Below are 22601 nucleotides of genomic sequence, written 5' to 3'. Positions count from 1 at the left end.
TTCTTATGGTTGCTTAAAGTGATCGACTGAGTCCCGGCGAGAGCTGGGCAGGTAGTCCGCTGAACCCTTTGGTTCGCCTTAGGGGAAAGTGGGGCTGTCACATTCTATGTCTCTGTTGACTGCTGCAATAGATCCTTGGCTATCCTGTCATTGCCAAACTATAGTGGGCAGTTAGACTTGGAACAAACATTCTTGAAATATTGAAACAAAGTGTTTTTGATGTTGTCAACCCATCAAGCAAATTTTTGATACCTTGCTAAAGAATTGATTTGAAGGCCAAAAAATTCTTCAAATTCTTGTTTATGATTTACCACTTAAAAAGTTGTGAACTTATCTATGCTACCTGGTATGACATAAAATTGAACTTGCTTCAAAAAATCATTTAGATAAGTGTGATATACCAATTTAATAGACTTGTATGTTAAACAAACCTGCATACCCTTCATCAGAATTGACTAATTTTATACTAGGTGCCTACTTGCTTGGAAGGTCAACATAAGAAATAATAAAACTGATAAAAGTTGCCTTTGACTACCTAGACTTTCTTTTCATGAGCATATTAAGCTCTAGTTTTGACCCATTTTTTCTCTTTAGTTTTGGATGCTAATGACCATACTTTTAGTTAATATCCAAATGATACATTAAAAAAATGATTGAGTTTATTTGCTAGCAAATCCTTAAGTTTTCTATTTGTTCTTGTCAAGTTTTGCTTTTCACTTACTAATTCTTGTACTATTTTAATGTAGATATATGTTGTCTATTCAAACATTTTGGGAGAGCAGCAGTAGCAATGACTGCTTGACTGAAGAACAATGGAGACGAAGCTATCTTTTGCTTAGGAAGTGTTTAGGCATTAGACATTTGCTTTAGGAATCGAAATTATTTTGTATTTGTGAAAATTTAGACTGCATACAACTTATCAAAGTATGGGTAATATTGAATATTTTGGCTTATTTAATGTAATGGATCTCTTTGGTTATTTATTGGCAAGCTTTGTTATTTTGCTTTCATTTTTAAGACATAATTGACTGATTCTAGTTGGAAAAGTGTTTTCATGAAACAATAGTGACAAGGTGAATTTCTCCATTGACAACAATCTGTTGTCACTAAATGAAAAGACATTCAGTGACTACAAAAGTTGTCAGTAATTAATCAATATTAGATGACCTCAGACTAGTTTTTATTGACGATATTGCTCCAGGTATCAATGACAAGTCTCAAGTTGTCACTAGAATTATATTAGTTACTGACGACAATTGTTGTCACTAGTAAGTACTATTCACTGATGACTTTTAAGGTGATCAATGTATACTTTTACCGACGGGCATTTAGTGACGACTCTGTGACGATCTAAAACTTGTCAATAAAAGTCATTACTGACAACTTTATATTTTTTTGTGACAAAAACACCTTGTCACTGATGTTCAATTTTCTTGTAGTGTGTAGTGAGTCAGTGAGTCCCAGCGAGAGTTGGGCAGGTGGTCCGCTGAACCCTTTGGTTCGCCTTTGGGGGAGGTGGGGCTATCACAGTTGGTATCAGATCTTAGGCTTCAGATCTCTGTAGTGTATCCTAGGCTAACGTTTAGGATGCCCGACTGTGGGACTGGTTTGAAAATGGTAAACGTAAGATATGACTTGGTTGCTCCCAAGAGTACATCAACCGTGTGACGGCCCCACCTCCCCCTAGGGCTTACCCCAGGGTTCGGCGGACCGCCTGCCCAGCTCTCGCCAGGACTCACTCACTCGAATCACGTGCATACATCCATGGACCGTAATTAACATCGCAATTCAAGCTTAGAATTTACATTGATGAAAATCAAGGTACAAAGCCTCAATATACCCAAACTGGTTCAAAGCGGATACAATGCAAATACAAAACATTCTATTCGAGGAATAGCGCGAGTACAAGACAAAAGTCAAAAGTCAAACAACTAGACTACGCTAGTCTTTACACATCTCACGCCTCGCTCGTACCCCCTGTAAGGAAAACAAATAGCGTGGAATGAGCTAAATGCCCAGTGAGGTTCCACATAACAAATTGACCATTTTAAAAGTACGAGTATCAACATAGCAAGTTAATGGCATCAAAATTCATAAGAGTGGACAATAATATTTCAAGTAGCAAATTTCCAAATGATCAAGTATAAAGTGCTTTTGGTTTTCAAAAGGAACAACAATCCGATAAGCAATAATCATTGTCAAGTATAAGGATACAGAAGGCTCTCAGGAGCCAAATTCCCATTGCATCTCCAGAGCTTGATCAAGTAACAGTTGACACTCCGTCAACTTTCAAGTAAGTAACCAATCCAGTAGAACACCACTTAAATGACTCTCCATCCACCGTTCAAACCCCCAGCTGGGCCCAAAATCCTCAAGAACACGGGTGGTAATACTCGAGTATACCGATTAGCCGAGGAGATATCACTCCACTCGACAAAACAAGAGACCCAGGGTTCATTACCCAATCGACCAAGCCCTTGCCGGCTCGACTTAAGTAACTCGCCACAGGGTTTCTGGAATTCCAGGAAGTGCGCGCATCATAAACGAGTATATCAAGTCAATTGCAACAATAAATGAGTATACATCACATAAGGGCAAGTGCGATAAAGTACACTCTTGCCCTAACAATTCACGTATATAACATGTAATCATATCAGTCACGTATCAAGTTCAAGTATCAGGTTCAATTCGGTATTTGAAAGCACTCACCAAAAGATATAGTGCCTTTACTGGTCACTTTCAGGTTATACTCCGGGTTCGGAGTCCAAATCTGCGATAAAATTCAGTTTGAGAACTTTGAAACATGACTAAGATTCGAAACTTAAACGTTTCGTTCAATAAAAATCAAGAAATTGGAATTCACTTGGAGAGTAGTCGTTAAACACTTACTCGCTTTTTAAACGATAAAACTTTGTAACATTTACTCACTTTCTCATTCAAACCCAAAAGTACACACACAAAAATCTAACTTCAATAGTCGTCCAATAGGCTCAAGATAACATAAGGACAACAATCATACTAGTAACAAGTACGGAAATGATATTAAACAAAAACAGATTTGACGGGTTTTTACGGAAATGACACAACCGATACTATGCTTATCGGATTGAGATGAAAATTATACTGTTTCGAAGCTAAGACATAGGGGTACAATGTTCATGAAGATTACTTAGTTCAATTTCTAGCATAACCTGGTCAAATTCCCAAATTACAGAGCCAACTTCCAACTATACGGCTAATTAACTGCACTGCACTAGTATGGTCATATCTCAGGCTACCAAGGTCCGTTTAAGGTGTTCTTGGAGGCGTTTAAAAGCTAAGACAGAGTACTAAAACTTTCATGTTTTGGAAAATGACTAAATCTGAACGGATCATAGTGAATAAACACGACCAAGAAGACTAAACTGTCCACGCGGAACACTGGAATTTAACCTAGAACAGTGAGGGTATTTTCATTGCTCCGATTGAGCTAAAATTTTGTAGACAACTATAAAATACCATTCTATACAAGTTTCATGTTTTAACCTAAGGCCAATTCTATGGCGACCCCACTTCCCCCTATGGCGAACCAAAGGGTTGGCGGGCCGTCTGCCCAGCTCTCGCCAGGACTCACGCAAGCATTTTAACCCAAATCCATTCGAAGGATAACTTAATCTATGATAAAACAATTTTTTTTTTCACAACTAGGGCCATCCTTAAAACCGCATTAACTTCAGAGATAGCAAAGATAAATTTGCCAGTCATGGCTCTTAAACTTCCCACGTACTACGTACTAAAGTATAAGGTCGTACCAATCCGGATAGATAACTACATAAATCTCTATTACAAACATACAAGCCAAGTAACCGAATTAGGGTTTACACATTTTTCAGCTTCAAGTGGCAATCCAAAGAAAAGGAAATACATTATTCCAAAACACATTACAGCCCATAGAATAGGTTATAGTATTCCAATACAATCCAAAAGGGAAACATAAGTAAGCATCCAGCTTTCAGTTTCCAGAACCTGTTAAGGAAAACAATAAACGTGGGGTGAGCTAAAGCTCAGTGGTGCCCCAAAACATGCAATCACATAAATCAAACAGCGAGTAATAATTTAATCAAATTGAACAGTTAAGAAAGCGTGTAACAGCACAAGGTAGGATACAGGGGCTCTCAGGAGCCAGTTTCCACGCTTGACCAGATACCATCGTAGTTGACCTTCCGTCAACTTTCACTACTTATAGTCCATGTAGATCCACTTATTTTAATCCTAACCCGTCATCATTCATACCTCTGCTTCGGGCCCGAACTTCGTCTACCGACGCAGTATACTCGAGATATACCCGTAATAAATTAGTCGAGGGATTCACCCAACGACGTTTTGGTAGTTGGATTCAGAAGTCGAGGGATTCACCCAACGACGCAACTACATTTAGATTCACGGATTCAGATGTTATGGTAGTTGGATTCACATGTCGAGGGATTCACCCAACGACGCAACTACATTTAGATTCACGGATTCATTAGAAAATGTTTCACACAAGTCACTACTCGAATGGCTAGTGCAATAAAGTATACACTGCTCACTTCGATGGATCAGAAACCATTTATTGCATTTTGACAATTATCACATAGCGAGTTGATAAAGCACTTAACCACGTAGGCATAAAACAAGCAGAGACACTCACCAAGAGTGAAGTTCAGATATCGAATGAGGAATCGAATTCCACGTCCTCGCAATATCCTAAAAAAATCAGGTTTTGAAACTATAAGTTACTATACAGCCTCTGAGCTTGTAAATATCGAGGTATACCTAATATATTACTATTTTACTAAAATAGGATTTCTTGCCGCGCAAGTTTCCCAAGCTTTTCACTAAATTTAGTAAAACTCGTAGTTTGGAACTTTTCCTATAGTTAACTATCCAGAAGCAATACTTAAGGAAACAAAAGGATTTAATATAAAGCTTAGGTTTTCAAAAGCTATATAGTTTATTTACTATAGTTATCGAGGCTAGTTTGAACTAAAGGAAATTATCAAGTTGGAAAGTTTTAGGCCGAAACACTAGATTTTGAGTTTTATAATTTAATACTAGCTGGGAAATATTTTTGATTGCTTTGATCACAGCTCCTCGAGTTCGCAAGGTCGATACAATTTCCGTAGCTCCGATTCCGGTTCGAAATCATAATATGGATCAAAATATGGCAAAAATCACATATCAAATTACTAGGGCTTCGTCAATCATTAGCCCTAGATTTCAACAAGTGCATTTCTGAATAAAATAAAATGATCAACTAAGGCTTCATCAATCATTAGCACTTGGTTTTAGCCAGCCCATCATAAGCAAATAAAAATAAAAGTAAAGCCTTCAAGACATTCAAGCAATTTAACTTCCATCACCCTGTAGTACTTATAAAATCATTCAAATGGCCAAGGGCTTCATCAATCATTAGCCCTTGACATCATCAATTACTTCCAACCATAATTCAGTCAAGAATTTGAACCACTAGTAAGATAAAAGCTCAATCCGAATTCAAGTTTAGTTTCACAATGAAACAAGTCATTCATGCAAAACAGTCCAGTTCAAAACTAGATTCATTCGGCAACTAAAATCATCCAGAAAAATCCAGAAATTTTGTCCATTAGCCACGGATGAACATGCATGAAGGAATGTTCTGTAATCATTTTATTTTTCTGGCTAAAACATGCTTTAAAACTCTCAACTTCCTCATGCAATCTCTTAGCAAAACAATGCGCATCTCCAGATCAGGAGTTGAAATTAAACCATGATTACAAACTCCAAAAATTTCCGGGTTTAAATCTCACGACTCTTTCTCAAAATTTCTAGCAATAACAATGGTTCTAAAACAGGATTTTCTTTGGTTAAAACAGAATTTTTTTTTTTGTACTCTATGAGAACAGGTAAACACGTAGCTAGCTGGTAAAGGTTTTCAAATCAAATCCAGGTTCAAGCTACAATTATACTCATCTAACACAAATCCAGAAATTTTACCAATTATTCTCGAATGATCATTCATGAACCAATTTTTCGGCTTTCACTTTATTTTCCAAGTTCCTAGTTTCATTGCCCAATCGTGTAACTCAACATGCAGGCCATTAAGCATTTTGTCTTCACTTGGATAGTTAGGGTTGTAACCACAGCTTGTCATAATTAAGCAAATTAAGCAAATCATTTCTTAATTAGTCTCGGCAGAAGGTTTTCATCAAACTAGAATTTCTTAGGTTCCTTAATTCATCAATCAACTTCATCGAATTAACATGCAGGGTCCTAGACATCATAAACATTAAGTTCTACTCGGCTAATTACACTTGAGTTGTGACGACCCCACTTCTCCCAAGGGCGAACCCAAGGGTATCGGCGGGCCGCCTGCCTAGCTCGCGCCAGGACTCAAAACTTAAAGTTCGAAAGAGCACTAAATACAATATATACAACCCCAAAAGAGTTATAATTACATTCTCCAAAAGTATCGAGTCAAACCACCAGAACAAAAACAAACATCCTAACTGTTCAACTATTACAAGCCAATCTAACTATACTAGTATACGAGCCAAAAGTCCCCGCGTCGGCCCCTGCTAAGGAAAACAAAAGGAATGGGGTAAGCTATATGCTTAGTAAGTAAACAGGGGCGAAAGCATAAATTTCACGTAACAGTTACACAATAAGAGTAAAGCAAAAGCAGAAAAGTAACATCACATAATAAGGATACAGGTGGCTCCAAAGCCAACTGATGTGCCATGCGTGATCTCCTGCCGACACTCCGTCGACTGCAAATAATAGTTCGTAGAACTTCACTTGTACACCCACCGACACCTTATCACCCTCACTGGCCAGTCACCTCACAAACTTGCCCGGGCGAACGAAATCACAAACTTGAGCTTGAGTCACAAGCTCGGGTCACAAACTTGGTCACCTTCTCGGTGAACCAGATTCACAAAATTGGTTCATAAAATGAACCTACAAACTTGGTGACCTCAGACTAAGTTGGACTGCCTTCGACCAAGCCCTAACCGGCTCGAATAGTCCAACCAAGTCAAGAGTTCGCCCCAAACTCACAAACTTCACAAAATTATTCAAAATCACAAACTTTGCAAACTTCACAAACTTTATTCGAAAGTCGCCCCGAGCCACAAGCTCAAGGGTTTTGGTTCCAAAAGGTTCATATACATATCCCAAGTACAATTATACATTCAAATTAGGGTTTAGGTCGAGTGCGATAAAGTACACCCTCGCCTAAGTGCCCTTTTCACATATCTCAAACACATAGCAAAGAAAACACACCCAACCGGCCTGAATACTTACTCAAAATACCAAAAGTAGTACGGAAGCAAAATCGCTTCGCGCGTTCGCTAGTAGTGGGCCCCACCGGCTCCGCCTAGCTCACCGCTGTCAAGAAACAAGAGAGAGGAGGATGTTGGACACCTTAAACCTTCAAACAAGCTTCACTAAAGCACTCACTATCACAAAAAGGAAAGATTTTATGGAGTGGAATTGGATCTAACAAATGTTTTTGGATGATTTGCACCAAGTAGAAGCTTGAAAGTTGAAGAAATTTCCTTCCTTGTGGAGCTTGAGAGGGCCGGCTATGGCGAAGAAAGAATGAGGAAATTTTAATGAATTTTTAAGATATTTAACATTTGGTCAAAAAAAGTCAAGAAAGTGAATAGTAATTCTTAAGTCTTCTCCAATGAAATGGTGACACTTGTCACCACCATTAATGCATTCCTATCCTTTCTTTTCTCTCTCACATCAATCATATCTCACTCTCTACTTATCTCTTAACACCCGATAAATTTTACACAGTATCCGGAATTTAACCTAATTGGCCGAATTTTTCCGAACTTTTCGCACTAGTGGGTCCCACATCCGATATACGTTCTTAATTTCTCAAAATCTAACCAATACTAGAAAAATCATCTAAAAACTATATTTACTCATACAAATTATCTGGAGAATTTTCTAATAAAGAAAATGTAGAAAAAACGGGTTTTCAATCTTAACCGGAACTTAGGGTTTAAATCTTAATCCCTACTTAGTGTTTTCGAAATACTCCCAAAACCAAACGTTACCGCCCAATTAATGAATATATCAACGTAGAACGAACTGGGGCCTCACAATCTCCCCCACTTAGGACAATTTCGTCCTCGAAATTTCTATGAACGGAATCTATCAAATCTAAAGTAACCAGTAGCCTGTTGGGCAAAACAATGGATCATAATCAATTCTTGAACACAAGTGGCATTCTCGGTCCATGTTTTGTTCAGCTATTGTTTCCTCCCTTTCTTCTCTTGACTCTCGGCCTCGTTTTGTTCCACAGTTATGACCATGTCCGCGACTATGTCTTCCTTCCACATATATACACACATATATATATATATAGTTTTCCCTTCTCCCTCTTTTCTTTCCAAAAAGGTACTTTAATGAATGAATGCAGTAAATTGACTACAATAACAAAATCCAACATACCAATTACACAAATAACATATCACACATAACACGCCATATCAAAAGACGGACAAGCAAGTACACAAATACATATCAAGTTGGACAGATAACCATGTACACAAACACATATACTAACATCAGGTGGTCGTAATACACGGGCGAACCAAAAGGAAAAGGTGAAGTCGTCCCAGTATCAGCCCGTCTGATCTCTCACGTCCCTTACTATCCGAACTAGATGTCCATTGACCTTTTGTACGCATTCTAGTCAGGCAAAGCCTGTTCATGTTTCCAAAATACAAGTCTCAAGTACCTAGTAGCTTGCATCGCCTCAATTCTGGAGTATTCGGGCACAAGAATCCGAAATAAGATAGTTCACATCTCGAGCTGGCCAGTCCCAAGAGTAAACCATCTACAAATCGAACTTCCTACCCCGACATACCTATCTATGGTTCTTAGATACCATGAGAAAGATTGAAGACCTATAACACTTCAGAGTTCATAGCTTATGCTCGAACGAGCACTTAATCCTTCATACCCATTCACCACTCAGCCCAACCTCACTCCGCGCGGAGACCACGCGAAGCAGGCTCTAGGTTTTATCCCTCAATTGCTTAACTTTCAAATCAAATCGAATCCCACAGTCCGGCATCCTAAACTTCAAGCCTGGGATACACTACAGGAATCTGAAGCCTAAGCTCTGATACCAACTGTGACGACCCCACTTCTCCCAAGGGCGAACCCAAGGGTATCGGCGGGCCGCCTGCCTAGCTTGCGCCAGGACTCAAAACTTAAAATTCGAAAGAGCACTAAATACAATATATACAACCCCAAAAGAGTTATAATTACATTCTCCAAAAGTATCGAGTCAAACCACCAGAACAAAAACAAACATCCTAACTGTTCAACTATTACAAGCCAATCTAACTATACTAGTATACGAGCCAAAAGTCCCCGCGTCGGCCCCTGCTAAGGAAAACAAAAGGAATGGGGTAAGCTATATGCTTAGTAAGTAAACAGGGGCGAAAGCATAAATTTCACGTAACAGTTACACAATAAGAGTAAAGCAAAAGCAGAAAAGTAACATCACATAATAAGGATACAGGTGGCTCCAAAGCCAACTCATGTGCCATGCGTGATCTCCTGCCGACACTCCGTCGACTGCAAATAATAGTCCGTAGAACTTCACTTGTACACCCACCGACACCTTATCACCCTCACTGGCCAGTCACCTCACAAACTTGCCCGGGCGAACGAAATCACAAACTTGAGCTTGAGTCACAAGCTCGGGTCACAAACTTGGTCACCTTCTCGGTGAACCAGATTCACAAAATTGGTTCATAAAATGAACCTACAAACTTGGTGACCTCAGACTAAGTTGGACTGCCTTCGACCAAGCCCTAACCGGCTCGAATAGTCCAACCAGGTCAAGAGTTCGCCCCAAACTCACAAACTTCACAAAATTATTCAAAATCACAAACTTTGCAAACTTCACAAACTTTATTCGAAAGTCGCCCCGAGCCACAAGCTCAAGGGTTTTGGTTCCAAAAGGTTCATATACATATACCAAGTACAATTATACATTCAAATTAGGGTTTAGGTCGAGTGCGATAAAGTACACCCTCGCCTAAGTGCCCTTTTCACATATCTCAAACACATAGCAAAGAAAACACACCAAACCGGCCTGAATACTTACTCAAAATACCAAAAGTAGTACGGAAGCAAAATCGCTTCGCGCGTTCGCTAGTAGTGGGCCCCACCGGCTCCGCCTAGCTCACCGCTGTCAAGAAACAAGAGAGAGGAGGATGTTGGACACCTTAAACCTTCAAACAAGCTTCACTAAAGCACTCACTATCACAAAAAGGAAAGATTTTATGGAGTGGAATTGGATCTAACAAATGTTTTTGGATGATTTGCACCAAGTAGAAGCTTGAAAGTTGAAGAAATTTCCTTCCTTGTGGAGCTTGAGAGGGCCGGCTATGGTGAAGAAAGAATGAGGAAATTTTAATGAATTTTTAAGATATTTAACATTTGGTCAAAAAAAGTCAAGAAAGTGAATAGTAATTCTTAAGTCTTCTCCAATGAAATGGTGACACTTGTCACCACCATTAATGCATTCCTATCCTTTCTTTTCTCTCTCACATCAATCATATCTCACTCTCTACTTATCTCTTAACACCCGATAAATTTTACACAGTATCCGGAATTTAACCTAATTGGCCGAATTTTTCCGAACTTTTCACACTAGTGGGTCCCACGTCCGATATACGTTCTTAATTTCTCAAAATCTAACCAATACTAGAAAAATCATCTAAAAACTATATTTACTCATAAAAATTATCTGGAGAATTTTCTAATAAAGAAAATGTAGAAAAAACGGGTTTTCAATCTTAACCGGAACTTAGGGTTTAAATCTTAATCCCTACTTAGGGTTTTCGAAATACTCCCAAAACCAAACGTTACCGCCCAATTAATGAATATATCAACGTAGAACGAACTGGGGCCTCACATGAGTGCTCAGGTTATCACAAGAAAACAGAATTTCAGTTGCATTTCCAAACCATTCTCTCGGCAGAATCATTCTCAACAAAACAGAATTTTCTAAGCTCCTTAGTTCATCATCCGATATTTTCTTCAGTTAAAGCCTTTTATTTTGCCCTTAATTCTCACATGCACAATTGCTGAATTAATTAGCTAACATCCAGACCAGAAAATCAGCTCGGCAGTAGCAAAACACATTCATAATTCCAGAACTTGGTGAGACTACACTCGGATGAGTTTGCATGTGAAAAGTTCTATTTCATTTTTTTTATTTCCAAAGTAATCCAAGCTAATTAAATTCATGCATGACCCTAATCATAATAACCATCCGAGATTCGATTAGTTAATCCCCAATGCATGCTCAAATCATTTCCGGAAAACACATTAGAGCTGAAATTCCAACTCAGCTACTCGGCAGGGACATTTAACCAAAACAGAAATTTTCTAATAACTTGAATTCATCATCCGATTGTACCACAAGACATGCATGACTTTATCATTTTGTTTTCAGGTGATTAAACACAAATTCAACCTCTGATCATCCCACAATTTACATGCTTAGCACACGGCAGAACCATTTACTCTTCCAAACCAGATTCTGGTAGCTTAACATCAATTCATCATCTAGCTAATTACATCATCCGAACTTAAAGTCCTCTCATGCAAGTCCAGAGTTTGCTTATATTACCACTGGTTATCTATTTTATAGTCCAGAAATTTACCTCACTAGGTGCTCACTCACTCGACAGAACGCTGAAGTCTATCCCTTTCTCTCGGCTCTTCTCCTCAAGCACGGGTAAGTTGGTTCTGGTTGGGTTGTAGTGGGTGCAGCTGGTGATGGTGGAAGCTGGATAACTACCGGCTGAGCTTGGGGAATGCAGAGGAAAGTCTGCTCACGGCTCCTCCTCCTCTCCTCCCTCTTCGATGCTTGCGGTCAGAACCAGAAATGGAATCGCAACTCTCAGCTTCCTTCCTCACTCTCGGCTTTATGGAGCAGCTCGACCTCTCCCTCATTCTCGGTCGATGATAACAATGTAATGGTGGAGTGTGGCCTGAGGTGAAAGGCTGCAGAAGCTATAGAGTGAAGGTAGAGTGTTGGTGAGGGTTGAGTGCGCAGATGGTGAAGAAGGGCATTGGCCGGATGAAGAGGTGCATGGTCATTGTGTTCCAGGGAAGTGTTTGGTGTTGCGGAAAATGGTTATGGCCGTGGGTGATGTTGTGAAATTGTGAGGAGTATTCTAGTCCTTTCACTTCTCCTCCTATTATTCACTTAAGTCCTTAGTTCTAACTTAGCTCCAAAAATTATTCCCAAATGTGATTTGAACGCCTAATGATTCTCTAATCTTGCAAGGCTTTGGTTATCGAAATTTTATGTCCTAAATATGGTTAGAGTACTTGTATTGTTTTTATCTAGAATTTATCGGTTGCATAAAAATATTGAGATATCTAGCTACACTTAACCTTATTCGAAATTAGAATTAGCTATATAACAAAAATTAAGGAATTATTTTCAAGGAGTAAACTTAATATAAATCAAGAATTATTAACTTAGTGTAGCAAAGCTAAGTGCTTTAATAGTTAGCACCGATATATTATTTTGCACACGAAAATTATTTTTATTTACTTGTTTAAAACAAATGAAATAGCGTAGTAGATTAGAATAAGAACTTCGAATGAAATATGCACTAGTATATAAAAGCGAGTGATAGTAATACTAGAAAAGATTTAAAGAATACGAATGCTAAATAAAAGTGAAATTGAAATATGCATTGGTATTTCTGCAAAATTCAAGGTTCTCACAAATTCGGCCTCTATCATGAGGCAACAAAACCGGACAGAAAGAGGGGAAAATTTCCTGAAATCTGGAATTTGTTGATTTCAATGCAACCTTTCATGATTTCTTGCTTCACTTGCTACCAAAACCCCTTATATAGCCTTATATACAACATATACTAACTATACAATAAGTTTAGGCAGAAATTTATTAACCCTAACTTGCATATATCATCCCAAAAATCATCACATCCACTTGCATATCTTGTAATCAAGCCAAAACATGAACTAGATGTCATCTTAAACCAAAATTTAAAAGACCAAAAACCATAATCAGATCTTATACCTCAAAGACAAGCTTGGAAGAGTGATACTCCACCTCCATTAGAAATTTTTGTTTGCCCTAGCTTCTTAAGCCCACAACTAGCACTTTAATCGGTTTGGAAGTTTGATTTCTCACTTGGATAGCTAAGATCAAGAAGAAGAAAGTTGTTTTTGTTCTCTCTTTTCTCTCTCTCTTTGGTCGGCCAAGCTGCTGAAATAATGAAGAGGAAAGGTGCAAAAATTGGAATAAAAAGGATGGTTACTCTCTTGGTCAAGAAACTCTGTCGCCACCACCACCTCTCATTTTTCTCTTTCTTTTCCTTGCTATTTTTAGTCCACATTTTCGGTCAAGCAAGCTGGCAATGAGGGGGGATATTTTGCTCAAGTATTAATGCTCATGTGATAAGAAAGTGGTGGTCAAGTGGTGCGTTCAATCGGTAGTGCGCGGTACCCGCCGGTTCGCGCCGTTTTTCTTTAAAACACACGTACTAGGGTTTTTACTTCCTATTCACTAACCTTATATCATTGCTCCTAATCATGTATTATTTCTCACCTAACAGTCACTTTTAATCACCAAGTTTGATCCTTGCTCCGTACCAAAAAATCATCCGGTGAAAAATCGCAAAAACCCTAATTTGCTCCAATCTTGGAAACGAAGAGTGAAACCCTACTTCCTAGGTTTATTTGTACTTATTGTGAAATGACTGGGTGGTAGGGCTTTAATAAATGAATAATTTCCAAATAAAAGAAAATTTTTAAGAAAAACGTGAGAGATTTTACAATTCCAGTAATTAAAATTAGGGTTTCAATTAAAATATGAGAGATTTAAGAAAACCAGTTAGTCACAAGTAAACTAGAGTTTTTGATTAAAATTTTAGGGTTTCTAATCTTTTAAAACAGAATAAGGTTTTAAATCAAATCCAAAGTAATACACTTTAGTATCTTCTTTACAAACAACCTCCTAATATTCGGGGTGTCACAATCTCCCCTCCTTAATGAATTTCGTCCTCGAAATTCATACATGCACTTCGAGTAATGTAGGGTATTTCCTTATATATTCATTTCTAGCTCTCAGGTCTCACTATAGCCAAAACTTAGTTAAACAGTAGGAATCACGAATCGTACCTTCTACGTTCCCTTCCCCCTTCGACGGTCCAGGGTTGGTCTTGGTCCAGTTATGGGCCCTTTTCTTTTCTCGTAATAGAACTAGACAATCAGCAATCCAATGCTTGGTGCTCCCACATCGCAGGCATTCTCCCCCTTTTTTCCAACAATTCTCCTTAGTATGATTGGTTTTTCCACAATAGCCACAAGATAAGTGGAGGATTGAAGTTTGATCTCCTTGTGAGACAGCTTTTAGTTGCCCTCCTCCAGCTGAGGCTCCTCTCAGAGTACCTTCTTTTGATGTCTCCAAAATTTTCACACCACTAGCTCCTCGACCTACTTTAAAGGGCGGCCTATCTTGTTCGCCTTGTTCTTGACTTTGATTTTCACTAGGTACATCCCTTTTTCTTGAATGGAAGCCCTTCACTTGTGCCCTTGAAATTTCTATCCTTTGGGCTTTTTCTGGGTTCTTCGTAAAAGTTTTACCTTGTGCCATTGCTAAAACCTCTTCAGGAATCCCTTCGTATTGCCTTTTTAGTTCTATGTCCTCGTGCAATAGCTCAATTTTCTCCGAATATTCGTGTTTTCATTGCCCTTCCCAATGCTCAGCTAGTCTCTTTTGGACCTCTATTTCATTTCGAAGAACCTCGATTTCCTTATATATATCATCCAATTGTGCCATCTCACAGATTCACTGGGACTTAAGTGATAGCCTGTCAGGCAGATCAATAGATCAGGGTAAGTAACTAAGCACAAGTAATAATCTAACCATACACCGATTGGTTGAAAAATCGAATGAAACGGACGGGAGGGTAGAACATAATCAGGGCAATATCTTAAAATGACATCAAGGGAGCATAACTAAGGGGAGAAGAAAGAAATCGGTCTTCGGCGAGACTTTCTCGACATATACTACAACCTAATCATCCTCTATAGGAACCCTAGCCAAACTATTACTCGATTCGTCCATGAAAACACTCCTGGGTGTTCAGGTACAAGAATCCACAATAAGGTAATTCACAACTCAAGCCGGCCGGTCCCAAGAGTAAATCACCCATATTAGAGATTCCTACCCAGCATACATATCTAAGGTCCCTAACAATAGACAATTGTTCCACACTTAACAAGTCAATCCCCACAGACCAAGAACCTTCTCCCGGCACGAGCTCGATAGGAGCTCTGATACCACCTGTGACGGCCCCACCTCCCCCTAGGGCTTACTGTGACGGCCCCACTTCCCCCTAGGGCGTACCAAAGGGTTCGACGGGTCGCCTGCCCAGCTCTCGCTAGGACTCACTCGTTCACTTCAATGCTCAATTAAAATCGAAATAAATCATGGGAATAAATATAACGACGATCCAAAACTTAACGCAAAACTTATGTACATTACTATCTCAAAAGGGAGTACAAACATCGAATATAAAAAGGTTCTCAGTTCACCACACATCCAGCCCGTGCCAAGCACTAGGGTGAGAACCATTACAAACCAAAAACTAGTCTAGGCTAGTCTAAACTGAGCTCTCGTCCTTGCTCGCCTTCCCCTGTTAAGGAAAACAAACTAAAGGGGTGAGCTAAAAGCTCAGTGAGATTCTATATACAAAAACAAGTAATTGAACAAGGACATTAATCATGTAATAACAAATAATCCAGAAAACATGTCCAATATAAAGCAATGATAATGCATTCATTAAAAGGATACGGGCTCACAAGGAGCTATTTGTTCATTCATTCGTTCCATTGACTTTTCCCCTTATTACTCCAATTATTTGAAAACTTCCTTTTTTTTTTTAGAAGTAAAACCCTCGTGCCTGCGTTCATTCATTCATCCCTTTCCGGACGTTGGCCGGACTCCACCCATCCGGACGTTGGCCGGACTCCACCCATCCGGACATGGCCGGACTACAAGGTAATACTCGAGTATACCAAATGTTCACCCAGGTCACCATATCGCCAGACCGAGTCCGCTTCTGGCTCGAGTCGATCGGTAACAAGAGCAATGGCCCAGTTCAGCCAAAAGGCTTACATTCATGTGCAACTAGTATTTCAACATTTAATCACCGAAAATTTCATATTTATTTAGGTCGAGTGCGATAAAGTACACACTCACCTAGCAAAAATTCATTTTAGAAATCATAGAAAACAAGTAACATTTAATCAAATAGTCAAAAATAATCACATAGACCCAACAATCCACATAGTCATAGAAACAAAACGTATATAGAACACTGACCTATTTAAGCAAAATAATGTCCAAAGTATCCTCCCGGATAACACTCTCAATCGCCAAGAAATCCTAATAATAGCCAAGAGAAAATATGACAGTTAAACCCCTCCAAAGGTTAAGTGGACCAAAGAAAATTCAAATAACTACTAATACAATGTGTAAGTATAGTTTTCTAGTCCTCGAGCGTAAATTTGGGCAGCATACCCTTTGTGTTTACCAAATTTTCCAGCCATTTTGGCTTCATTATTTTTCTCAATCCAACCCAAAGTTGTCCATGACACAAATTCAGTTCAATAGCCATTTCATAGGCTCAATACAATACAAGAACAAAAATTAAGTGATAACAAGTGCGGAAATGTAACCTAGCGAAAGACAGGTTTGACGTGTGGTTGCGGAAAGAATACATCCGAGGCTATGCTTATCGGATTGGTATGTAACTTATACCGTTTCGAAGCTAAGACGAATTCCTACAACTTCCATGAAGGTAACTTAGTCAGATTTCCAGGGTAACCTGGTCATATTCCCAAGTTACAGAACCAACTTCCAACTTGATGGCTAATTAACCGCACTAGACTAGAATAGTCATATCTCAGGCTACCAAGGTCCGTTTAAGGTGTCCTTGGATGCGTTTAAAATCTAAGACAGAGTACTAAAACTTTCATGTTTTGGAAAAAGGCTAAATCAGTACGGATCCTAGTGAATAAACATGATAAACTGGATAAACTGACCAAACGGACTACTGGGAAAAACCTTAAAATAGTTAGGGTGTTTTGGTCTTTTCACAGGCTACGTTGCTCCGATTGAGCTGAACTTTTGTAGGAATCTATAAAATACCATTATCTACAAATTTCATGTTTTATGCCAAGCCCAATTCGGCCTCTAACATGGTGCAACAAAAACGGGCAGAATAGGATGAAAATTTCCAGAAATCTGAAATCTTTTGGTTTCAATGATAGTTTTCTTAATTTCTTGCTACTCTTGCTACCAAAACCCCCTATATAACCTTATATACAACATATACTAACTATACAACAAGTTTAGGCAGAAATTAATCAAACTCTAACTTACATATTTCATCCAAAAATCACCACAACAACTTGCATCACTTGTAATCAACCCAAAACATGGACTATTTAACATCTTAAACAAGAATAAAAGGATCAAAGCCATAGATCAGATTTTATACCTCAAAAAGTAGGCTTGCAAGAGTGATCCTCCACTATTTCTTGAAATTTTTTGGTTCCCTTAGCTTCCCAAGCTTCCAAACTTACAATCAATCGGTTAGAATTCGATTTTAGCACTTGGTTGGTGTAAATCAAGAAGAAAATTGTTTTATCTTGCTCTCCCTTTCTCTCTCTCTCTTTGGTCGGCCATGAAGAAGAAGAAATGAGGAAGATTAAGCTTAGTTTGTCTTATAAGAAGGTTGGAAAGATAAGAATTAATTCTAATCACAAGTTTGGCCAACACTTGGCTTAACCTCAACCACAAAAATTTTCTCTTTCTTTCCTTGCATTTTAACCACTAAATTTCGGCCAATAGGAGAGCTAAGAGGGGGAAGATATTTTGCTCCATTAGTGATAAACTTGTATGGCAAGAAAGTGGTGATCAAGTAGTGCGTTCAATCGGTAGTGCACGGTACCCGCCGGTTCGCGCCGTTTTTTCTTTAAAACACACATACTAGGGTTTTTCCTTCCTATTCACTAACCTTATATCATTGCTCCTAATTACATATTATTTCTCACTTAAAAGTCACTCTTAATCACCAAATTTGGTCCTTGCTCCGTACTGAAAAATCATCCGGCGAAAAATCGCGAAAACCCTAATTTGCCCCAATCTTGAAAACAAAGAGTGAAACCCTACTTTCTAGGTTCATTTGCACTTATTAGAGAATAATTGGGTAGTAGGGCTTTAATAAATAATAATTCCAAATAAAAGGGCATTTTTCTTTTGAGAAAATATAAGAAATTTGCGAGTCCTCACACTTACCCCAGGGTTCGGCGGACCGCCTGCCCAGCTCTCGCCAGGACTCACTCACTCACTCACTCGAATCACGTGCATACATCCATGGACCGTAATTAACATCGCAATTCAAGCTTAGAATTTACATTGATGAAAATCAAGGTACAAAGCCTCAATATTAGGCTGAGCTCACTTGAGACTGGAATCTGTTTCGGCGAGTGTGCTCTTACGTACACTCAATGGACCTGATTAGACTGAATATATGGTATCTCTTTTACGCATGAGTAAATAACTTGATTCGTATATGACCTGCAACTGGACTTGAATTCTGTGACTGCTTGATAATGTGAATTGCTCGACATAGGCTAGGCGAGTGAGTTCCTATTCGTACCCATGCTCCATGAACTTGAAGTAATTGACCCTGCTTTTGAACTTGTATGCTTTTATGTGTGGTTGTAAACCGGCTACTACTCTTCCGTAGCGGTTGAACTGAACCTCTATGTTGGGACATTGCCTGTTGTGTTATCAAGCACCGCCATTCTTCTGGCGTGGCATGCCTGTTATGTTATCAAGCACCGCCAGGGATGAAATTTTTGAATTAAGGCTCTCTGATGAAATATAGCCGTTGTGCCAGCATGTTGTATTGTCCAGCACCACCGGGGACAAATTCCTGAGACTTTCTGGTGAAGTATAGACGTGTGCTAGCTTGTTGTGTTGTCCAGCACTACCAAGGGTAAAATTTCCGATCTGTGCCTTCGCTATGTCCTGAATTTCTTTCAAATATCTGGGAATTTATTTCCAACTCAGGGCTAGTTGTTTGAATCGAGCCCTTTTGCATGTTCTTTTTTGTTATTTGTTTACCTATCTTTTAGGCCGTTACAAAGTGATAAATGGGATTAGAGTGATTCTTAGTACTCGACTGACTTTTGAGGACTATTTTGATCTGATTAGTATAAGTTGGAATGTCGAGGACAACATTTTTTTAAGGGGGGAGTTTGTGACTCCCGAAAGAAGAAGAAAAAGACAAAAATTTCTGGTGAATAGTGAACGGTAAGAATCCGGCCGGAAATCCGGCCAGTTCTTGGCCGGATTCTTGTCCAGATTGGTTGGGAGTTTTGAAAAAATTTTAATTCGCCACTACCTTGAATCTGGCCTGAAACGGATTGTGACGTGTCACCTCCGGCAGCCAACATTGATTGGTTGTTTCTCTTCGTTCTTATCTTGTTTCTTGGCTGAAATATCTTCCATTGTTGCTCTTTCTTGGCCGACACTTTGAGGAGCAAAAGAAGAGAGAAAGTCTTCAATTTCTTGCTCAATCTTGGGATTTCACCTTTAGTTTTGCAAGCCAGTCCATACAGGTGCTCATTAAGGATGTTTAAAGCTATTGATGGAGTGATTTTTGAATGGGAAGCTCTAAGTTGCTAGCTTTCTTGAGTTTTGAGGTAAGTTAAATAAGAAAGTTCTCTCTTTGCTTTAATAATGGTTAATTAGTGGTTTGTAGATGTTAGATATGCTATTTTATGGATGATTTCAAGATTTTAAATAGAGTTTGACCAATTTCAGATTTATTAGTGAATTTTCTGATTTTAGATGATAATTATTGGTTGGTCATGGAATGATAGCTTGATATGGTGTGAAATGGAGCCTTTGTGTATTAGTTGTGGTTATTTGCGATAAATTTCAGACTTTGTGCGGAAATTTCAGTTTTAGGATTTTGATTTGGGGCTTTCTTATGGTTGGTTATTGAGCTCTTAATTGGTTAAGATTTAAGGGTATTATGGCCCTAATTAGGTGTGTTTTATAGCTTATGATTTGTGTGTGCTGTTTTGAATGGATATTGGTGATTGTTGTAGGATGAAAATAAGGAAATTTAAGGGGAAGTGCTGTCCAATCTTTGAGGACGTTTAATCGCTTTGAATTTGGGTTAATTCTTGGTAGAATGAAGAGCTTGGACTTGATCGAGGAAACTGTCTATGATGGATGAGGTTCATGAGCCATAGTTGCTGAATGATCCCCAAACTATTTCCAAAGTTACTTATGAACTGTTTCTTGCACTGTTTACTCGATTGCATATCAAGTGTGCTTGCATGTGTACAATGAAATGATTTGGCTCAAATGAGTGTTGGGAAGTCTTGTGCTTAGAGCCAACGTCTCCACCACCGTTTACTGTTTATTTAGAGCACAAATGGCTCCCTATTACTGTTTCACTGGTACTGGATCTATTTGAGCGTTGGATGTTTAAGAACAGTGATTTCACTGACTCACAAGAGCAATAAACGTACATTTGATTACTGATTCATGGCATCATTGAAATGAACTATTGTGAAACTCATTTGATTACTGATTTTTGCTGGTCACTCGCTGAGCTTTTAGCTCGCCCTAAAATATGTTTTTCCCTCCACAGGGCTCGAGGCAAAGGAAGCTTGTATTAAGTTCTTCGTGTGACTGGATGGATTATTTCCTGTACAGTTTGAGTTTTAGATTTATCTTGTGTAATAGTTAGGATTGTATGAATGTTTGGAATTCAACGAATGTATGTGTACGTTCCACGCTTGGGAAGTAGTATTTGCTTCATTATGGTATGTAAATTTGTGGAGTATGTGATGTAATATTTGAGATGTATATTGGAATTTATTTGAGGACTGTAGTGAGTCAGTGAGTCCCAGCGAGAGTTGGGCAAGCGGTCCGCTGAACCCTTTGGTTCGCCTTTGGGGGAGGTGGGGCTATCACAGTTGGTATCAGATCTTAGGTTTCGGATCTCTATAGTGTATCCTAGGCTAACGTTTAGGATGCCCGATTGTGGGACTGGTTTGAAAATGGTAAACGTAAGATATGACTTGGTTGCTCCCAAGCGTAAATCAACCGATTCTGGTACTAGTGTACGACCTGAGTTGCGTAGTTTCTTAGTTTTGGATTCTTGTACTTGAGCACTCGATATTTTTCCTGAGGAAATACTTGTGAATTTGGAAGGAACGTGGTCTAGTGTATGATGATGTGAATAGGAATCATAAGTGAGTTTGAGATAAGTTGTAATGGTACAGGTTAGAGCACAGAGGATTTTGTATTGTACTCGAGACTTAACTGAATGAGGACATTGAAATGATAAATGCTATCTAGAACTTATCCAATAAGATCTTGGCTTAGGTTTTGATAGATTATGGTGGTGGCCGGAATTGTTGAGAAAACTTCTGGTTTTGCATCCCTCTTCTAGTCTTATTGTTTGATTAAAGTTTGCACCACCCGATTTGTAAGTGTTAGGATTTGAACTACTTGAACTGCTTGAGACCTATTAGGCTGAGCTCACTTGAAACTTGAATCTGTTTAGGCGAGTGTGCTCTTACGTACAATCAATGGACCTGATTAGACTGAATATATGGTATCTCTTTTACGCATGAGTAAGTAACTTGATTCGTATATGACCTGTAACTGGACTTGAATTATGTGACTACTTGATAATGTGAATTGCTGGGCATAGGCTAGGCGAGTGAGTTCCTATTCGTACACGTGCTCCATGAACTTGAAGTAATTGATTCTGCTTTTGAATTTGTATGCTTTTATGTGTAGTTGTAAACCGACTACTACTCTTCCGTAGCGGTTGAACTGAATCTCTCTAGTAGGGCATTGCCTGTTGTGTTATCAAACACCGCCATTCTTCTAACGTGGCATGCCTGTTGTGTTATACAGCACCGCCAGGGACGAAATTTTTGAACTAAGACTCTCTGGTGAAATATTGCCGTTGTGCTAACTTGTTGTGTTGTCCAGCACCATCGGAGGCAAATTCCTGAGACTTTCCGGTGAAGTATAGACGTGTGCTAGCGTGTTGTGTTGTCCAGCACTACTAAGGGTAAAATTTCCGATCTGTGGCTTCGTTATGTCTTGAATTTCTTTCAAATATCTGGGACTTTATTTCCAATTCAGGGCTAGTTGTTTGAATCGAGCCCTTTTGCATGTTCTTTTTTGTTATTTGTTTAGCTATCTTTTAGGCCGTTACAAAGTGATAAATGGGATTAGAGTGATTCTTAGTACTCGACTGACTTTTGAGGACTATTCTGATCTGATTAGTATAAGTTGGGATGTCGGGAACGACATTCTTTTAAGGGGGAAGTTTGTGACCCCCGAAAGAAGAAGAAAAAGACAAAATTTCTGGTGAATAGTTAACGGTAAGAATCCGGCCGAAAATCCAGCCAGTTCTTGGCCGGATTCTTGGCCAGATTGGTTGGGAGTTTTGAAAAAA

This window comes from Coffea arabica, chromosome 1c (assembly GCF_036785885.1).
Source record: "Coffea arabica cultivar ET-39 chromosome 1c, Coffea Arabica ET-39 HiFi, whole genome shotgun sequence".
In the NCBI taxonomy this organism is placed as follows: Eukaryota; Viridiplantae; Streptophyta; class Magnoliopsida; order Gentianales; family Rubiaceae; genus Coffea; species Coffea arabica.
Note: the sequence above shows the minus strand (reverse complement) of the source record.